Below are 20,754 nucleotides of genomic sequence, written 5' to 3' on the forward strand. Positions count from 1 at the left end.
TAAGGGCCGAGCGCACAAGTATGGGCGCTTTCTTTACCAATCAGCAAATGCGATTAAAAGGTGACAGTATTTTTGCAGCCTTACAGTTCATAATTTTCTAATTTTGTGACAACATAAAGTTTTCCTATGATGTCCAGTTAATACATCCAGCAATCCTGACAGTGAAGTTGAAGTGTCCTTGTGAGCTGCCCTGAAGAAACAACTATCCTGATATAAGAAATGTGCCGCATCATGAAAATTTACGGCAAAATATTCATGAAAACTAGCAGATACTGGAGCGCTGCATTGGTGTTAAAATCTGCTGGTTTTATTGAAGGCTGTGTCACACAAACAAATCAGTCCTCAAAATTTCTATCTTTGTTCAGCAATATATCGTGACAGTCACAAACCCTGTGCTTTCAAGAAAGCCAACAATGGACGAGTGCCACCCACACTCACAATCGGGGTTCTATGGCATAAAAATTAAGTGATCTATTTTCTATTATCCGAGAACCTCGTATGCACACAAGACAGTGTAAACAAGCCACACCAACAACATTCTCAGAACAAAGCGTGTTAACGGTAATGTTTTTGGCATGCTGGCCGTTTCAGCATGTTGGTACAGTATTAGTTCCCCTTACTATCAAGAATGTGCCTAACAGCAAACGTATCAGACATAACTTGTTTCGACCATCAGGCTGTTAAAAAGCATACGATGATTTGTACTGTTCGGAAAAATGCATACAAACAAACAAGGTCTGAGCGACTTACCTACAGCCAAGGCAAATGTGCAAATCTGTGGTAGCAGCCTTTGATAATTCAGTGAGGGTCACTTAACAAGCTTATAGTATAAGACAGTACAATGTGAAGCTATTTAATTTGATCCGGATGCAAGAAATAGTTTGACTGGCACTGAAGAATTGCTTATGCACCTTCACACACGACAATGAAAAAGGATATGAGTACAGCCTATCGCCACTGCAGCCCCGCCGCGGTGGTCTAGTGGCTAAGGTACTCGGCTGCTGACCCGCAGGTCGCGGGATCGAATCCCTGCTGCGGCAGCTGCATTTCCGATGGAGGCGGAAATGTTGTAGGCCCGTGTGCTCAGATTTGGGTGCACGTTAAAGAACCCCCGGTGGTCAAAATTTCCGGAGTCCTCCACTACGGCGTCTCTCATAATCATATGGTGGTTTTGGGACGTTAAACCCCACAAATCTATCGATAGCCTATCGCCACTGCAACATATTGCACAAAGTGATAGAAAAAAAAACAACTAAAATGATGAATGAGATGAGATGGCAAAGAAAATAGCAGCAAACACAAGAAGGAAATTATTTTACATGAAATGCCTGAGCTGAAGAACCTTACGGCGACTTGCTACTGAAATGTCAAAGTGCGCTATTGCCATGAAATGCAGAGGAAGCCCGCACACACGGGATAGCAATGTCATGAATACCTTTTGTCAAGCGATCGGATGCCCAGCTGCACACGTTATCGAAAAGAGAAAGGGAAAATCTGTCACAAGCCTTATTCTCATGTGATGCATTTGGACTCAAAGCAAGCAAAACATGACCACCGTTTCGTGTTCTGATCAAATAATTGACACGTTCCTTTTTTGCATGTTCTCTCTTGCAGTTTCGCTTCAAACAAAAATGTATCCCGGTGTTTGACTTTGCTTGGAGAAGTAACCTGCGATTTGAACTTTTTGCAGAGCATTCTTTGTCGATCATTGTTAGGTGGTTATGTGCAGTATAATTTGTGTCAAAGGCAGAGATGTTCATTTTTGTCACTGTTAAGCACCTTTTGTTTATTTTAGATAACTTTAGACAAAGGACTTGAATGAGGACCTGTGTGATGTGCATGCCAAATACCTATAGTGCCTCCTTGTGATGTGCCGAAAGACAAAGATGACGATAACTGTGCAGCTCACGTGAAAATCCGCCAGCATGGTGAGGGCCAAGGAAGAGAGAAAGAAAAGAGAGGAGAAAGAGGGTGGGAGAAAGTCGAGTGTTGGGCGTTTGACGCAGCCGGGTGACTAAGCTCCAACTGTTGGCACTATGGGACACGATTCACAAGTTGTAGCTACAGGTTACGTAAGGCGACTCACGTCCTCTGCCTCCAGTGCATCTATTCAGCAAGGCTCCAGTTCCGTGGCCAGCCTCCGCAAGCCGTCACTGGCTTCTCCAAAGCCAGCCTGCATCTCTCGCCTCTGTGCCATGTCACTTTTCATCGCCTAGAGGTTTCAAGTCCCAAAAAAGTGAGCCTGTGTTGGCCATTTCACTCTTCAGAAACTGTTGTTATTTCGTTGTTTCTCTGTGTTTTCTTTACTTGTTCTGTGCTTTTTGTCTTTGTTTCACGTTTTTATGACGCGTCATTCCTAAATCTGCAAGCAACCTCTTCACTAAGTGCTACTGTTCACGCTCCCTTAAAAAAGCCCTGTAATATTTCTTGAGTAGGATAAAAAATGCTGAAGATCGGTAGTCGAGCTTCCCGAGAACACGGGAGCCCAATACTATAGCCCAGCGTGCGACCTAGAATTCACAATTCATTCTCAAAGTCTGATCAATATTGTTTTCTCTTCTCCCGGCAAATAACATTATAAACTCAAAATCACTCATCACATCCATTGTATCAGCCAGTGGCTGATGTGAGCACGGCATGCTCGGCTGTTACACGGGCTGCCGGTGGAGGCTGCGATTTGTCCACGGTACATGCGCATGCGGTTTTACTGAAAAGCCACGTATTTGAAGAAAAAGAAAAGAGAAAAGTGCACAAGGTCACGAGGTATGCTTGACGTATTTTCTTTCTATGTGCCATCTCTCTCTGCTTAGCTTCCGATACTTTCATCGGGACAAGAAAAAAGAAAATGCAACTGCAGCGTGCGACAAATCTTCATACCTCTGATTGTACTGGACACATACAAATAATTTTTGGTGGGAAATCACAAGGCATTAGGCTGCTTTAGTGAATCTATTTCATGGCTACTTGAAGCAGTGTTGCAGGCCCCCTTCAGGAAGTACACATTCTTATCACATGTTATGCACATTGTTTAAATTTTAACTGGGAACTTGCGACAGACAGTAACCCACGACAGCCTCGCTACAGAGTTTGCAGAGACAATTCTGCGATTAACAAAACGAACAAACATAGTTCAGATTTCATTGAGGTGAAATAGAACAAAGGGGGTTGAAATTGTAGGACTTTCAAGACCTTTCGAAATGCATCCTTTAATTTTAAGGAATTTGAAAGACCAATGCAATGTGCACAAAAATGAGTGACAAGCAAGAAAAAGCACACAACGTTTAGAAACAAACATGTTTATTACAAAATATGTTCGCAACCGGCTCCTAAATATTGTGCAAAAATTTTCTTTATTTGTCAATGCCACTCATATTTGATACACTCAAAACAACCTCTTGTAAACAAAATATATGTTGATAACATAATGACTACGGAAATAGAAGGCTATCGGATTTGGCTGGGCAAGAGAATAACACCCAGGTGTCTTATCAGTCAATTTCTGTTAACAAGGGCATTTCGTTAAATTAAGCCAATACTGTCTGAATGTCTATGCAAAGAGCTTTGATTTGGACTTATTCTGTTTCTCCTCTTTTATTTTTCTCAAAATGGGCACAAGAACTATCACCCGAGTTCTTTGAGTCGTGCGAACAGAATGATACAGTACATACGACCTGCTCACTACGATCGTAATTAGGAACTCTGATTGTGACAAATTCACAGTGAGTACTCTTTATGCTTTCAATTTATCATTTCACCAGGATTGCACTGCAAGGAGCAATTTTACAGTTTTACTGCAATGTATGCGTTTGGCTTATACATATGCACCAGAAAAGATGAGAAAACATAAAATAATGCTAAGCTCTATAAACTGCCAGAACGAGATCTGACACAACACAACTATATGTATCACCTAGTTTCTTAGCAACTTGTGAACCGAGAACACAACGCTTGATGGGCTGACTGACTTGCTGTCTCAATAAATGAATGACAGAAGTTTGACTAACAAAAACATTCTTCAAGACAATAAATAATGTAGCTGAAACATGTAAATATACTTAAATGTTTAGAAACTTCAAATATACTGATGGACTTATTTATAATAGTTTAATATACTTTGTCAGAAGTGGACAACACAGGAATACGAGTAATGACATTATTTCTTTACCTTTGATGGCAACTTAATGCTGCTCCTTCAGAGTATCACTAAACGCTAGCCTGGCTGCACTGCAACTTTAAGTACATTGAATGACTATGCCCAAAGTAGTGAGGCTGCGTGAAATTTACTGCACAATTACAGTTAAGCAAGAGAACTATAAACATGATTGCTTGACCGGAAAACAACAGCGGCTGACAATATTTTTTGATAACTCACCTAATGATCAATCACTGATTTATCTGGATCGATCCCCTTTCTGCAGCATCTCGAAGATTCAGCATAAAAAAAAAAGGCATGCAGAAGAAAAATAAATATGTGCAACTGTTTTTCACAAAGAATTGATCTCAGTGGCTAGCCTCGACTGAAACGTAAAAAAGTTACTGTATTTATTTAAACCTAGACATATATATACCTTTTTTTTTCAACTTTGTTTGCATCAAACTCTAAGGTCAGCTTATATTCGAGGATCTTGAAAAACGCACTATTTTTCATTGAGAAAAGGGGCACACAATTATTGAAAAAAATCTTGTTGTTGGGCTAGTTGGTAGATTTCAAAAAAACTAATTTGAGTGCAAACACACGACACGTTCACATAAATAAATGTTTTCTCTTTGTGAACACTGTCTTCATTCACTCTTTCGTTCGGCCTACATCCTATGCAAGGTTTTTTTTTTTTTTTATTTTGCCGGCTTCGGATTTTTCGGGGGTCAGCTAGGATTGGGGGTCGGCCTAGATTGGAGTATATACGGTAAATACTCGTACAGACAAATAGGACTTCTTCACCATCATGGATGGATCACCTGAGGACTCCGGCATTGCCTCTTTCGACTTTTCCAGCTTTTTGCTGCTGCTGCCTTGCAATAGGTTATTTAGAGACAATGGTATATTAAACATGTGAACTTGTAAATATACTATGATATATCTTCTCTGGCTAACTGCATCTGTGCATGGCATCGTTGGGTTTTGCAATGTCCCAGGCATTATTGTAGTAAGGCTCCATTGCAAGGTGACACTGCAGTGGCTCTAAACACGTTTCTTTGTAGCGCCACTTGGTAGTCGCTGACCTACACAAAGAAAAGAAAAATGAACAATAAATGTGTTGCAAGCTGCACAGACAAGTGCTTAAGTTGTGTAGGCACAGTCAACGTCTGATTTGCCAGACCGCCTGGGGACTGCAAAGCTATCAAAAGAACAAATAAAACAAATAGAGAAGTGATGACAGACAAATGCACGTCTTTTGCTGCGATTAGGAGATGAAATGACCACAGTCACATTATGTGCATGTGTGCAAGTACACTAAGTGTAATGAAGTGCATGTGTGATAGTAACACATAAATATACTACCGTATATACTCGCATAATGATCGCACTCGCGTCATGATTACACTACTAAATTTTGTTGTCTAAATGCGATTTTTTTACCCGCGTAATGATCACACCCCGAACTTGCCGCATCAATATGTCGTGTGCCAATTCTAGCCGATGATCATCGCCTTTATTATCTGTCAAATGAAACTAGCAAACTGTATGCACCAAAGATATTCCTAATTTTTGCCCACCGTTGGCGGAAACGTGCCATTTAGGATTGCAGTAAAGGCAAATGCCGCAGTTTTAACTGAATGCCTGCCATGTGTTTTTATGTCTGTGGCAGCTGAACGCGCCTATCATTGTTTCTGTAATCTGAAAATAGGCATCACTACGCTAATGCCGTAGATTTACTAATTTAAATGAAAGCATTCCTTATTTAGATTGAAGAAACTGTTCTGACGCACGTGACGTATTCAGAACCTCTATAACTGACGAAAAAAAGAAAAAAAAATGCGGTCGCTTCGCTCAGTCAGCTGCCATGTTTGTTTTGACATCTCGCACTGTTACCGCGGCGGCCGCCTGTTGGTCGACCTGTGTTCATCCCGCAGCAATGTTTGTTTTCCTGAGACCACGTTTTTTTTTTTGTGTGTGTGTGTGTGTGCTTTGTGAGCGTCTTGGTAGGTGTTCTGTGATCGTCTGTTGAAGAACCGTTTCGCCATGGGGCGGTATGCGAGCTTTACTGCCGCGTTCAAGCTGAAGACGCTTGACTACGCGCTGGAACAGGGCAACCGCACTGCCAGCAGACATCGTCAGCGAAATCCGGATCCGCTATTGGAAAAAAACAGCACGACAAGCTCATGGCTACTAACAGCACGCGTCGGGCTTTCCACGGACCCAAATCTGGCAAGCTCCCGGACATTAAAAAGGCAGTCCTCGAATACGTGAAGGACATGCGCAAGGACGGTTTTGCAGTGTCGTTAGACATGATAGGGACACAGGCACACACAGTTTCCAGGCGGCTGGGAATAGCCACAAAGGACTTCCGCGCCAGTTCTGGCTGGACGACACACTTCATGTGGCGGAATGGACTGTCGCTGAGGCGGCGAACGTCGTTGTGCCAGCGACTTCCATCTGCATACGAAGACAAGGTGATCGATTTCCACAGGTTCGTCACGAGGATACGCCAGAAGAAGGCTTCCTGCTGTCACAGATAGGCAACGCCGACCAAACGCTGTTAACGTTCGACATGCCTCGAAGCACCACTGTGAATGAGAAAGGTGCTCGAAGCGTCCTCGTGAAAACCTGTGGTGCGGAGAAGCAGCGATGCACAGTGATGCTTGCAGTGACGGCAGACGGGCGGAAGCTGCCGCCGTATGTTGTTCTGAAATGAAAAACAATTCAGAAGGGAAACTTTCCTCGTGGCATCCACATCCCCGCTCAAGTTAAAGGGTAGATGACGGCAGACCTCATGGTCGATTGGATCAAGACGGTTTGGGGGCAAAGAGCAGGAGCACTTTTCCTTCACTTCTTGTGCTGAACAGCTTTCAAGGCCATCTCGTTGACATTGTTCGTACCGAGCAGAAGGAGTGGCGCACAGAAATCGCAGTGATCCCTGGTGGTCTAACTTCGCTGCTACAGCCTCTGGACGTGTCACTGAACAAACCGTTCAAGGACAAGATCCCAAGGCTGTACGCAGAGCGGATGGCGGCGAGCTACCACGATTTCACGCCAAGTGGAAAAATCAGGAGACCGTCCATGAAAGTCCTCTGCTCATGAATTCTCGAAGCGTGGAGTACCATTTCCGACAAGGTGGTCATCAAGAGCTTTAAAAAGGCTGGCATTTCCAACGCGCTCGACGGAACGGAAGATGACCGTCTGTGGGACAGTGAAGACCCTGCAAACATGGAATCGTGCGGCGACGACACTGACGCCAGTGACGCTTCAGAGTCTGAGTGAATGTTATGGGGTCAGAGAGGTAAAAAATAAAAGGGTAGTGTGCCAATGCATGTAGCACCTGCGTAATGCGTGCATTTTATTACAAAGGTAAGCCTTAATTTACTTTTATTTTTGGTTATGTTCATGATAGTTATCGTAAGAATTTTGATTAGCGACTTTTTGTGTTTTCAGAGCTCGGAATATTTTTTTAGGGAAAATTTATTCCGCGTAATGATCGCATCCCGAAGTTGGAGACAATTTAAAAAAAAAAAGTGTGATCATTATGCGAGTATATACGGTACACTTCTAAATGTGGCCCCTTTCCACCACTGCTAAAAACGACGAACAATACTAGCGAAACATGCCACAAAAAAGCAGGAAGTTCTGTAGAAAAAACAAAACAATGGTGGCCACGGAAAGCTACAGCTTTCGGGGGGCGGCCACACAGTGCTCATAAGCAATGCAGCTGCATTGGTCGCTTAGACAGGTAATCAAGATAAAAAGTTCGAAATATTCTGTTGCAAAAGGCTTCGTCGTTAACACCGACCTGACTACACCCACTGCAGGCCAAATGCGTCTCTTGTGTTCTACCAATGAATCGAGTCTTATGCTAGTTGCTGCAACGCTACGGAAACTTCGTCTCATCTGCCCACCTAACTGTGTCTACCCCTTGGCGTGTGCCTTCTCTTCGAATTCAGTCGGTAATTCTAGGTGCCAGCGGCTAACCTGCCTACGCACAACATGCTTCGCCCATCTCCTTGATTTTGACTAAGATGGCAATTAAACACGTTTGTTCTATGATGCACTCTGTTCTGTTGTCCTTTAAGGTTGCACCAATCATTGTTCTTTCCAATGCTGATGCTGAACGCTACATAGTCCACAATTTTAGGCATGGTTTTAACATGGGATGTTTGTGCGCCACACAAGAAATGTTGCATTGAAACGGTCAGCAAATATTCGCGAAGAAGTAGCCATTAGTGAGAATGTCTTTGCAATTAAGAGATCAGTGAATACCAATTATGACCTTTTTGCTGGTGAAGATATTGCAAAAGAGAGAGCATTTTCCTTTTGAATGTTCCTGACACAAGAATTCATGCTCTGCTGCGTGTAGTGCAGTAACATATTTCACACAACATTACAACAGTCTCATCTACAGAACTACAACGCTTACTTTATATGTTGAAAAAATGCCTCAGGGCCTCTGGAGATTTAGCAATACTAGTGCCACACATGGGCACTTTTCATCGTAATCAGGGTGAATCTGGATTAGGCTCAATTTGGATCATGCGCCGGTCAACACTCATAGCCGTGATCTGCTCCCTTCAATCAACAATTGTTGCCACCACACCGGATGGGGTTTCCGGATTGGGTTTGAAGCAGATGGTGAAATGCCAATCGAGAAACCAGATCACAATCAACTTGATGCTGATGAGGCCTGATCATGATTAACCCTGCCAATACCAAGTGCATCTTATGTACCACGTTGTTCTGATACACACAAAAATCAGATTTGTACCAGTCAAATGCAAACACGGCCCTAATGCAACCCTTCTGAAAACTCGAGAGAGTGCTGACATATAGATAGCATAGCAAGCCAATTAGTAATTAATTTGTGCAATAATACAGTTGGAGCTAAGATAACATTTTCTTTTGTCTCTTAGAGATACACCCTCTATTACTACAAAAATAGCAAAGAAGATGTGTTGCATATTTTTTAAGTGAAACCCCATTTGGGCCTTACAACGCTAAAAGTTACTGCAAGCAGCACCTGATTTGGATTGCGCCTTATTCGCTTAGCCCCCAATTGTCATGAATCATATAACAACTGCTAGGACTCAAGCGACTATATGGTTATAAAGGTGCAGGGCTCCAGAAATTTTGACCACCTGGGGGTGTTTAACGTGCACCCATAGAGTTTCATACAATAAAACCTAGAGAGGAATCTGGCGCTGCGATCGTGTACCCTCATGGGAATTATGGGAAGTACAGGATTCGGATTTGATAGTGTTAGCCAGCGAACTGTCAGCGGATCTTTTTCTACAGCTTCAGTTTCATTCTTCGCGTAGAGTGGGTAATGGGGTGGGTGCAAAGGACTGAAGCTGCGCCTTTGTTGTTCAAAGAAGCTGAAAACTGCTAGGTCTCTCAATTTACTGCAACCCTGCAGCTGTATAAGTCGTGTTTGACAGTTTAAGCGAAGTGTCCTCCACCCACCGCTGTGCATAGATGTAGCGTCCCATGCAAGCGCAGGATATTGCATCGAGTTCTTGTTTGTTGTTAGTGCATCTTGCCAAAACTCGTTCAAATCAACTGCAAAACGACGGTGACGCAAAGTAGATGCACCGCCACGCTCTTCTTCTGACTCGACTTCACAAGAGCACGAGAGGCGCGTTGGGGGCAGACGTCGAACAGACGCGCCTGGCATCGCAGCAGACGAAACGTTAGGTGTTTCTCACTTAAAACTGTGCTGTTATTCCCATAAATAGATATTGCATACTTTCGAGGGCAAAAGAAGAATTTTTGTTTTGAAATGTTGTAAAGAATAATTCATTAAATCTTGATGCCAAATCTGGAACGCAATGGCAGAGCAATGCATACCCTGCTGGTTAAATTTCTCCAGGTTTCGCTTCTACCACCCAGTCACAAAACCATTTTTCAATAAAGTTTGCGTACTAAAAAAATGCAGCAAGTTTCAGTTAGACATAACTTCATATTACTTTGTTTTACGCTCAGCAAACAAGTGTCGTGAATCTCAAGAATGTGATCCATCCGAAGCAGATCCGAAGCCTGTACTTCCTATCATTCCCATGGGGGTACAAGCGCCGCTGAAGGAGCTTGCGTAGACACTAGCGCCAGATTCCGCTCTAGGTATCATTGTATAAAGTCTATGCGTGCACCTAAATCTCGGCAATGGGACCTCTAGCATTTTGCCTTCCCCGAAATGGAGCGCATTCTATCCCATAACCATTGAGTCAGAAGTCGAACCCAATAACCACTAGAGTATATTGGAAGGTCTTGATCGCTTCTAAAGAAACAACACTAGAAAGAATACAATGGCTTGCATCTCGCTTTATATGTTCAAGATACCTAAGAGTCAGTCATAGCAATGTTACAAGTATGTGATCTAGAGGCGCAGCAAATAAGTAGATTTCGAAGTAGATTAAATTTTATTTTTCGGTAGAGAAAGATGATTTTAAAATTGAGCGAAACAACTATCTACAACTGCCTGGAAAATGAAGTGAGAGGACAAATCATACACAACAAATCAGTATATTACAGTGCACCAACAAATATACACTGAACTTTTTTTTTCCTGAGGCATGAAATCAATTGATTGATGTGGTAAATATAAATGATGTTAATAAATTTATGTGCTTGATGTATATTTATGTGATTTACCATGACAATTAACCTGAATGCTATTTATTGTTATAACAATTCAAATGTGTCTGATTGTTTGGTAAGAGAGCTTTTACATACTGCACTCAGAGCTCGATATCATGAACTCGAAATAACGAAATACTGGTTATAACAAAGTTAATGAGAAAAAGTGTTGCCATGGATATAGTGTTAGGAATAAACCTTTATACGGAATTTTCAGATATAACGAATCTATTATCATGTAAGATACACTTTGTTATGATAAGTCTGAGTGTACTCATATAAGTGGATGTCTAAGTCATTTTTGTAAGCCGTATAATTATGTGCCTACTTATGCGATACAGAGTGCCAAACCTTTCTGTAATGACCCTTGAGAGAGGATGAACAATATATTCTAAGAATAACTAAATTACCCAAGGACACTGCCACATGGCAATCTCAGTCAACCCGTAGAACGAAAAAAAAAAGGTGCTCGCCTGTGTGCATCCTGCAATGCCGCACCAAGTTGCATCGTTGGCTGAATGCCTTGGAGCAGTGCTCGCACCGGTACGGCCGCTCGCCCGTGTGCGTCCGCATGTGGCGTTCCACAAGGCTGCTGGCAGCTGCCGTGTACGAGCACAGGCTGCACCCGAACCGACGAGACAGCCTCTGTGGCAGCAGGTGCGGCTCGCCAATGTTGGCCACAGTCAGGTCAGCGAGATTTCCTAATGGAGAGAAACACGAGTATGTACAAAATTCAGTAAAAGTGAAGCTTTCGGTGCAAGAAAAAATTGCACTCAATTTGCTTCAAGTTCCTTTTCTGTGCTTTCTTTTTCTATTTTAGCGCAAAATTTTCCTGCGTAGAATGAACCAACTAGCCCCTCAAAATGTCCTGATGAACCTTCGGGCTTGTTGGCTTTGCATTGCAATATAGAAACAGCCCAATTTTTACCAAAGAACAAAAGAAGGCAGAAGACATGAAGCCCTATGCACTCGCAAAAACATTGAAATCCATGCAGATGAAATCCATGCTTACCATCATGTATCAGCGAGGCATCTATCATTTAGTCAGAGAAAGAACTGCCATTTCTAAAGGACCACATGAAATTATGCCATAAAGTCATGCTTTAATGTTTATTTTGACAAAAACTTTTTAGGTCATGCATACCTCTCGTTTGCAACCAAAGTTCACGTGAAAGCAGCGTTTTTCTGTGTGATTTCGCCTGGTACCCGTGTAAAAGCCACGCTATTTCTATTTCATAAAACAAGAGTTAAATTTGTTCTGAACTCTTCCAACGATCATTAAAAACTGCACCTACAACATTCAAAAACACATTTTGAATTATGTTTAGATGGAAGATTGGTATTCACATAGGAAACCCATATTAGGGCTATGTGAGGTGATCGTACAAAGATTATGTTTCATTATACTTTGCACATGTATAGCCAGCTCATAAGCCGAGATGTTAAATAGGATAAGTTCAATGTCCTGGCAGCTTTTCTTGGCAACAGTATCACAAGATAAACAGCAAATTATAGATGTATTGGTCTCCATAACAACTGAACTGCACAAAACAGGCATGCTGCAAGGTTTGAAATAAAAAAATATAGCTTCAAATGCAGAGGTTGCTTTGCAGGTAAGGTCACCTCAAAGCACATATATCCAGAAAATCATGCAACTGCAAATCAAGTAAAGCAAAACATCATTGTTTTTATAAATGCCGATTGGTGTGAACAGGAAATACATCATGTTGCTAGTGCTCAAAGCAAGTACATCTAGGACATTGGTATATGCAGTAGTAATAGAGTAGTAATAGATTTGGCATTCAATATAAAACTGTGAGCCCAATGGCCAAATGACAGCTCTAATACCACGAAAGACGAAGGGGAAAGAGGACACTTTTGGCATGAACAAAAACAAAAAGATTTCCATTACAGCAATGGCAACTCAACTGAAATAGTTAAAAAAGCTATTAGAGAAAAGAATTGAAAACCTGCACACTGGAAGCAACTATCTTACACGTGCTTGCTGTCGAAAGCCGTTAAAAACAATGGTTTCATTGTAGCTCATAACAAAAACCACAAAAAAAGCAATGATCTTCAGTACACTTTTGCCAATATGAGAACTTTGAGGCAATATATAAAAATTTACATTTGCCCTACGGCAGCAATAAGTTATGTACCTAATGAACACACTATATCCTTAAAACGTGTCAAGTTTGAAAACGCTGCTTGCATTAGTTTTGGAAAAAAAAATGTGGAATACGTAACTTATTTTAAACTGTCGTAAAATTAGACATTTTTAAAAGCTAATTTCTTAAGGTCTTCAAACTTGAAACCGTATGAATTCATTCTTCATTAGACATGCATTTCAGGTAAAAAATATCTTCCTTGAAACAAGAATATTTGACTTTTTATAGCATCTGCAATTTTCGAAAATGACATGTGACGAAATTGGTGCCTCCATGTTGGTGAAGTTTGATATTTTTTTTTTCTCGTAAGTTATGCCATTAATCATAAAACGAAGTTGACTTTTGGGCTACCTGGTGAGAGGTGCACGAAATATAAAATACTCAATGAAATCTAAACTATCAACTTTTGGACCCGTGTCGATCTCTCGTGGAATCACCCTACTGTAATATTGATTAAAATATTTCAGGCACTTCAATATTGACGCAGGCTTAATTATAAGGTTAGCATGTAGTAGCACCTCTGGAAAGCTGTATTCTGACAGTGCACTTTTTTATTCTGGATACACAAGACAAAATGAGCAATCACATGTTAGAGCAATAGAATCAGTCCTTTTTACAGGTTCAACTACAGCAACCAATAACAGTTCTCTGCTGATATAAGTGCTCACAACCAGGACAGCTTCAAAATGAGATTGTGTCGCATGGATGCTTTGCACAAACATTTTCTTTCACAAATGAGTTTTTCAACACAACACACACACACATGTACTCTCACGGCGATCCGAAACAGCACTCACAAATTTTCACTACACTACATCACTAAGTTGAAGAAAATACAGAAAATAAATGGTCCGGCTCACTACCTTCAGGTAAGTAGGCAAAAGTAAAGCCTAGCTGTGACACTTCAACAGGCTAGAGACACTGGTAGCACGCAGGAAAAACCATGATTCAGCAGCTGCAGTCCCAGACACTCACCGCTGTAATGACTCTCAGGCAAGTATTTTCAGGACTAACTTCATGCAATGGCATAGGCTTGTAGAGAGAAGTATGCCATTTTTTTTTTGTTTCACACAATTCTATGCGCCAAACTTTGTATACATGACAAGCACACATGAGGGGTTAGAACTACCCCGCTTCCCAGAACCAAATGTGGAATATGATGCCGACGTCCCAGGCACGAGCTTGGTATGGAGTCTAGGTCAGCACAGAACACAAGTGGTGTTGCTACACCCCCAGTGATCTGAAAATGAACATTGATGGGTTAATTGAAAAGGCATGCAGTGAGAAATTAAAACAGCACCTAATGTGCAGTAAAACAGCACTGTAAAGCACACATTCATTTTGCCTGCTGCTCAAGAACCCGGATCATTTAATGATGATATGATGACATGAGGGGCTAAACGTATTTTGCACACCCTTTCGTGTGACTAGAAATCAAGCGTCAAGCATACAGAAATTTCAATCTCCCCCATACTAGAGATACATATGGGGAACGCTTTATACAGTTTTCAGGAGCAAAAGTCTGGAATAAACTACCAGCAGAAATAGAACAACCAAAAAATTTTTCATTTGTGCTGAAAAAATACTAGTTTAGTCAGAACGATATGGCTTGAGGGTAGACAGTCAGAATGTCATTTTATTTTTGCTTGCCAGTAGTTTGCTGAAACTTGCTAAAAAAACAGTTTTCCTCGAGGCTGAACATGTAAATTTTACTTGAATATTATTGCATGAAATTACACTGTTTTACTGTATTTCCATTCTTACCAAGAATTGTAACTCTGCAATTACCGATACATTTGCTTTCCCTTTGTACGCTTGTGGAATTTAAAATGTATAATGATTATATCCATACACATTCTGCTATCTCTTGTACATATAAATCTGATTTTTTATTTTTCATTGGACCCTCTACTAACCTTTGGCTATGAATCCAACCAGTTATCGTATTTTTGTATCTGATGCTTTCAAATAAAGAATTGATTGATTTAAAAAAAAAGAACACCATATGATTATGAAAGACGCCGTAGTAAAAGGCTCTGGGTATTTCGACCACATGGGGTTCATTGAGGTCCACCCAAATCTGAGCACACGGGTTTACAGCATTTTTGCCTCCATTCAAAAAGCAGCCGCCACCGCCGGGATTCAATCTCGCGACCTGCGGGTCAGCAGCCGAGCACCTTAGCCACTAGACCATCGCGGCGGGGCAACCGGGAAAACTTATTCTGATAATTTTGTTACCTACTGGTCACATATTTCAAATGCAGACAAGCGTGCAAAGATCACAACTGCGTCAGAACAAATAGATGAAGAAAAGAATAGCCAAATATTTCAATCTACAGGTTACAATTTATGTAGGTGACGTGTTTAAATAATCTGAGTAATTAATCCCAGAGATAATACAAAATGCAAAAATACAACAAACTTATGCACACACACATAAATAAAATGCCATTATTCTAAAGTCATAGCAATTTGAAAAATGAGTGGTACAGTCAGCAGAACATTGCCTGGAGGCCCCTGAAGTTGTCAGTCCTGCAAAGCATATTGAAGCTTTTGTACAGGAATGCTGATGCGCTACACTTCGGGGACAAGGTTGCCTTCAAAGGGACTGACAACCAGTAAGACTGTGCCATCAGAAACTAGTGTAAATAGGAAGATTCTGTATTATAGAAACAAAATTGAGCATTCTTTTCATGATTTTGATGGTATTTGTATTTTTAGACTGGGTTTGAAAGTAACAAAAATTGCCATGTCTTGCTGTCTGGCATACAAGCCTTGGTGTAGAGAGAATGAGCCACTCGGATTACCATATGTGGGCTGCTGTTGTTTAGATGCACCACAACACATTCTGAATATTACAATCCTTATATTGTAAGGAACTGCTCGTTTACTCAATGTATATTACAAAGTCAAAGAAGGTGGTGCAGAGAAGCGGTGCCACCTTTGTGGTGACAGGTAAAACCATGTCAAGTGCAGCGCTTAAGTGCAAGGAGAACGCATTGGCAGGAAACCACAGTACACTAACCACAACTGTGCTCACCTACCACTGTTTTCAGCATGTGTTGCATGTATCGCTCAGTCAGCATTGCCGAACCACAAATTCTGAAGAAACAAAAAACTCTTTCTTGACATTTTCGGCACAACTCTTCGATGAGAAACTCTGAGTGATAAGCACTAGCTTCTTCAAACATTCCACTTCCGAGTACCTCCACTCTACAAGAGAATTCATTTATAAACGTATATTTTATTTGGGTTCTACTAATTGTACACAGCACTTTCCACCAGGCACTCATTCTTTTTTGTTTTTCTCTCTGACTGGATGCTTTTGGCTACTGACGATGTCATCCTGAATTTCCGAGCCTATTTCGCTCTGGCAGCTCTCTGGAAGTTTTTCATGGTAGCGGACAATGAAAATAGAGGATGAGCACTTGAAAGCGTTGCGCTCTGTGAAGGCTCAATAAACCGCAACACGGGCAGAGTAGTTTAACTTGCTCAATCAGAAACAGTTGCCTTTGGCTAATAATAAGAGTAATACAGTAGACTCTCTTAAAATGAAATCTGAAGGGACTGAATAAATATGTTGCATTTAACAAAAGTTCTGTAGCATATTTACTTTTATAGGGAGTCTAATGCAATAATATTAATAATAATAATAATATTATTATTAATAATAATAATACCTTTACTTCCACCAATACATGCTTTACTGTGCCCTCTGCTTCCAACACACTGAAGATTGCAGTGGTGGCCAGGAAATACAGTGAAAATATTTACAAGCACAGATCAAAACACACAATACATCAATCACAAATACACTAAATGCAAAATTTATGCATGGCAGCACTGCTGGTAAGTCTTTCTTTAGGCAGGCAATTTGTGAAGGTGCTCTTCGATGTCAGGCTTTTATTACCTTGTTTTGGCCTTATTGTCTATAACACTGTTCTGCATTAGCAAGATAGTGTGATACAAAGGGCGATGAGCATTTGAAGCTTTTTTTTTTGATACGACGACTTTCTCTGCAAACAGCAGAGTACACTCGTGACTGCTGACCTTATTATTAGGCATATTTTCTCACTTGTTTTAGTGGTTCATTTTACAATGGTGGTATCTATTGTCACATCTATTCAATGAACTTGGTGTAGGAATATTCTCAGCAGCTAAAATGACTGCAAGAACTAGGCTTCACTCTGTGAATGGTTTGGGTATTTGAATAATGTTGAAACTCATGCCTACCAGCTGGGCAATCAATGTCAATGAAATTTATCTTATTTTAGATCTTAGCAAGCGCAGAGGAAGAAACACAAAAGGAGAGAGACATAAACAACATGGGCGCTGTTTGTAAAAGGACAAGATATATTTTACACAGAAATTTGGACTAGTTGGTAACTGTAGAACTTGTGCATGTTCATTTGTATTTGTTCCGTGGTGCTTTCTAAGATGCAGAAGTTTTACACTCCCCAACTAGCCAAAATTTCTGCATTAATAATTATCAATTTTTAATTATGCAGCCCTATTTAAGGCTATAGGAGGAATGATTGCATTATATTTGCTAGTAAGATAAGAAATGCAAGAAAATAGTAATGGCAAAACAAATCATACACACAACAGAACAACAATAAAAGTTAAGTAGTCGGCATGATTGGATCATGCTATTTAATTGCAGTTATGAATTACTTTAGCTGTAAGGTGTGGTTTTAGTGGTAGTGCACTGGGCAGAGACCACCCATTCTATTGAGCTCCTTTCATGTTCAATTAGGGTGCTTATTGACTACCATGCTTCTGGTTTGAAATTTAACAAGTGATCTCTGATGTACAAGTACATTTTTGCACATAAACTGCCTGCAGCTCGGGCCTCTTAATTCAGCACAGGGATCCGTAGAAAAGTAACAGCTTAAAATGATTTTTTAACTAGAAGTTCACGTAGGTTGCCGTGCGAGTTTAGAATAAATGTATATTCACAGCAACCAGCTGCGTATATATATAAACAACGTACGGATGTGCTCTCTGACAATCCCGTTTCTTAAGCCTCGTGAAGTGAAGACACAAAGCCAGCTACGAAGCCAGCAAGCCACGAGATGCAGTAATCCTCAAGCTGTCTATTTCACGGATATGGCCTATATTGCTAGACGGCCTACTCAGGCATGGCACTGAATGGGTCGAACGGTGCTTGTTGAGCTCTGCAAAGACAATGATATTGTTACACTTTTCATCCTGTGCTGAGCTATGCTAAACTTCGCAAAAGCGATTGTACATCTCAATGATACTGCTCATTAATACTGCTTCATCAGTTCAGCGCACCGAACAACCAGAAAAGCAGTGCACTAGTGGACTGATGATGTTCTTGGCATACAGCTCCAAGTGCTGCCATTCCAGTAGTGGTTTACATATAAACATAAATTCGTAATTAGCCAGCTGTAGAAACATTTGCTTTTGCAAGCTGTCTTGTCTTGGAGTTCCAGCCCGTGTATCCATGACATCATTTTACCTCACAGCCTAGACTAGTGAGCTGTAGTATGGCAATCGGTGGGTCGGCAGAACTCAAAGTCAAAGTGGACTACCATGTAACACTTCTTCTATGTTCAAAACAATTCAACCGTGGCACTGGCAAAGTAACAGGTTGTTCCACACTCTGCGCCATCAGAAGCCCCTTGTACAGATGGATTCGTACTCGTCTATAGCGGTGGCGCGCGTGGCGGTGAATGCTGCTGCTGTTCCCAGCTGCTACCTCATGTTGGCTATAAGCTTCTGTTATGTCTGAGTTATAACACAAAGATCTAGCCTGCGGTATAACTACGTTAGGCATCAATATAGCTTCAGTCGGCATATTTCTGTAGAAAACGGCGCCTGAGGAGGCCACCTGGCACTCTAGACGAACAATGTTGTTTGTTGGGTGAGTTGGAACAAGTCAATCATAATGTAGTGCAGCTGATTTTTCTTCCCGATTTCTTCTTCCTGGTTTTTATATTTTCTTGCTTTGCCAGTGTATATATACGCATGTCCCAATCTAATAAACTTTAGTTGGAATAATGAGCTGTGTCCTCGTTTCCTTGCTCGTTTGTTGTCTGCTTTTTGCACTGCACTACATTATGATTGACTCTAGACAAGTGTGATTGTATCTGTACACATTAATGAATAAAAGCTGATATCACGGCAGCAAAGAAACATCACTCCATAAAGTGGTATGCTGGGTCAGTTGGTACAACATAATGTGGAAAGCATCTTTGCTGTGAAGAGCTTCCTTCCTTCTACCTTGTTCGCTCATATATTTCCCCAAAACATCACTCTATTGCTGTCTCTTGTTGCTTGCACAAACAGGTCAAAAGATCATTATAAGTGATTCGACATTTTCATACTGATATCAGTTCTGTTCACACAGGCGGTTTTGAGAGGCTGCACTGAATTCAGGTTACCAGCACAACTAATTATTACGGACGAGCCTCCTAGAGTGCTATCTCGAAAATATGTATAATTAGCGCGCGAAAGGAGAATTCATGAAGTCATCATACCGCAAGCGGTTACAAGCGCACGAGTATGTTTTCTCGGAAGTTTGTACAATGTTCGAAAGATAATTTAGATGCAAGACAGTCAGTAGCGTAAACTTACGATACCGTGTTCTAATGAATATTTCCGACAGGGAGAGGCTTATTCCGTTCAGCGTTTTTCAGCAAGCATGACACAAGGCGACCGTAAATCATTCGTTGAATCAAGCTGTCAGCGCTATTGCGACTACATAATTTGTAGCGACAGAGCTTGACCGATAGCGGCTCAGCGGACGGTTATCTATCTCTGCGATTAGAGCCAGCGATCGAAACTGAGGTCTCCGAACTTTCACAGGCGTAAGTCGGCAGGCAGCACAGACACTGCGAAGCGGCGACCTGTTCTCGGCTTTCTGACAATACAGTTTTCGACGCAGAATGCGAGACACACGAGCGCACATTATTCAAACGGGGGGAGAGCACCGTGACAATTTGGGCCCGCGCCTGTAACAGCAGTCGACCTAAAAGTGACGCAGATCTTTCAAAACTCCCCCGGAGCCGTAATTACTCTATCAAGAACATTGCGCGACAGACGAAAGAGAGATGAGATGACGAAGTTTTACAAGTTGTTTATACTGCTGTACTCACTTCGAAGTTCCTGTCTCAAGTTACTTACGGCATTCTTTCTACGCTTCGATCGTTTGGAGCGCTAGATCACCTTGTCATCTCTACACGTACCTTCAGGGAGCCTTGGCGTAAGTTGCCTTACGTGATTTCGCTATCTACGCCGCAGTTTAGCTTTATCGCGAGGCTAATTTAAACGTTTAAAGCGCGCAACACTAGCTTGCATTTTTTTCCTAGGGGCGGCCATAGCGTGGTGTCGATATCAGTGGGAGAGGAGAGACACAACTGCAAGTTTCAGTTTTCGCTTCCGCTCTTCGGGGAAATGCTCGGAACCCAGCCTTCCCCGCTATAAACGCATACGCAAGAACGAAAGAAAAAGAGCATGCATATCTGTGTTACTCATTTCTGTAATAGAGCAACTGAGAACTGATATCTAAATGCTGCCGACAAACCACTCCGAGTTCAGGGGCTTGAAAGTGGTTTCTTTCTTGCCTGCACTACTCTCCTCGCAACTTATTTATTTCACGTGGGCAATGCCATCGCCAAGTGTTGAACGCAGACAGCATCTTTGAGCCAACCAGGATCTCGAACTTATAGCTTGCGCTGTCGAAAACTCGCAAAACAAAGTTAACAGTCAGATCAGTTGATCGCACTCCACAGACATGTGAAACAATATTAGAGCACGCCACCGCATGGCAACGCAGCT

The 20,754-nt window shown here is 41.5% G+C and overlaps 2 long non-coding RNA genes across 3 annotated transcripts; one reads left to right on the forward strand and one right to left on the reverse strand.

Moving 5' to 3' along the window:
* The first annotated feature begins 417 nt into the window (after positions 1-417).
* Positions 418-3,981, forward strand: LOC142771934 (uncharacterized). The gene is made up of 2 exons (XR_012886213.1): positions 418-561; positions 1,905-3,981. It is a non-coding gene; the product is annotated as an uncharacterized LOC142771934 (long non-coding RNA).
* LOC142771933 (uncharacterized) lies at positions 3,281-20,287 on the reverse strand. 2 transcript variants are annotated; one of them, XR_012886212.1, is made up of 4 exons: positions 20,163-20,287; positions 13,924-14,188; positions 11,254-11,481; positions 3,281-5,220 (listed from the first exon to the last, which is right to left on the reverse strand). It is a non-coding gene; the product is annotated as an uncharacterized LOC142771933 (long non-coding RNA). The 2 variants fall into 2 exon arrangements; XR_012886211.1 differs by having other exon boundaries at positions 11,254-14,188.
* Between the last annotated feature and the right edge of the window lie 467 nt (positions 20,288-20,754).

This window comes from Rhipicephalus microplus, chromosome 9 (assembly GCF_043290135.1).
Source record: "Rhipicephalus microplus isolate Deutch F79 chromosome 9, USDA_Rmic, whole genome shotgun sequence".
Classification (NCBI taxonomy): Eukaryota; Metazoa; Arthropoda; class Arachnida; order Ixodida; family Ixodidae; genus Rhipicephalus; species Rhipicephalus microplus.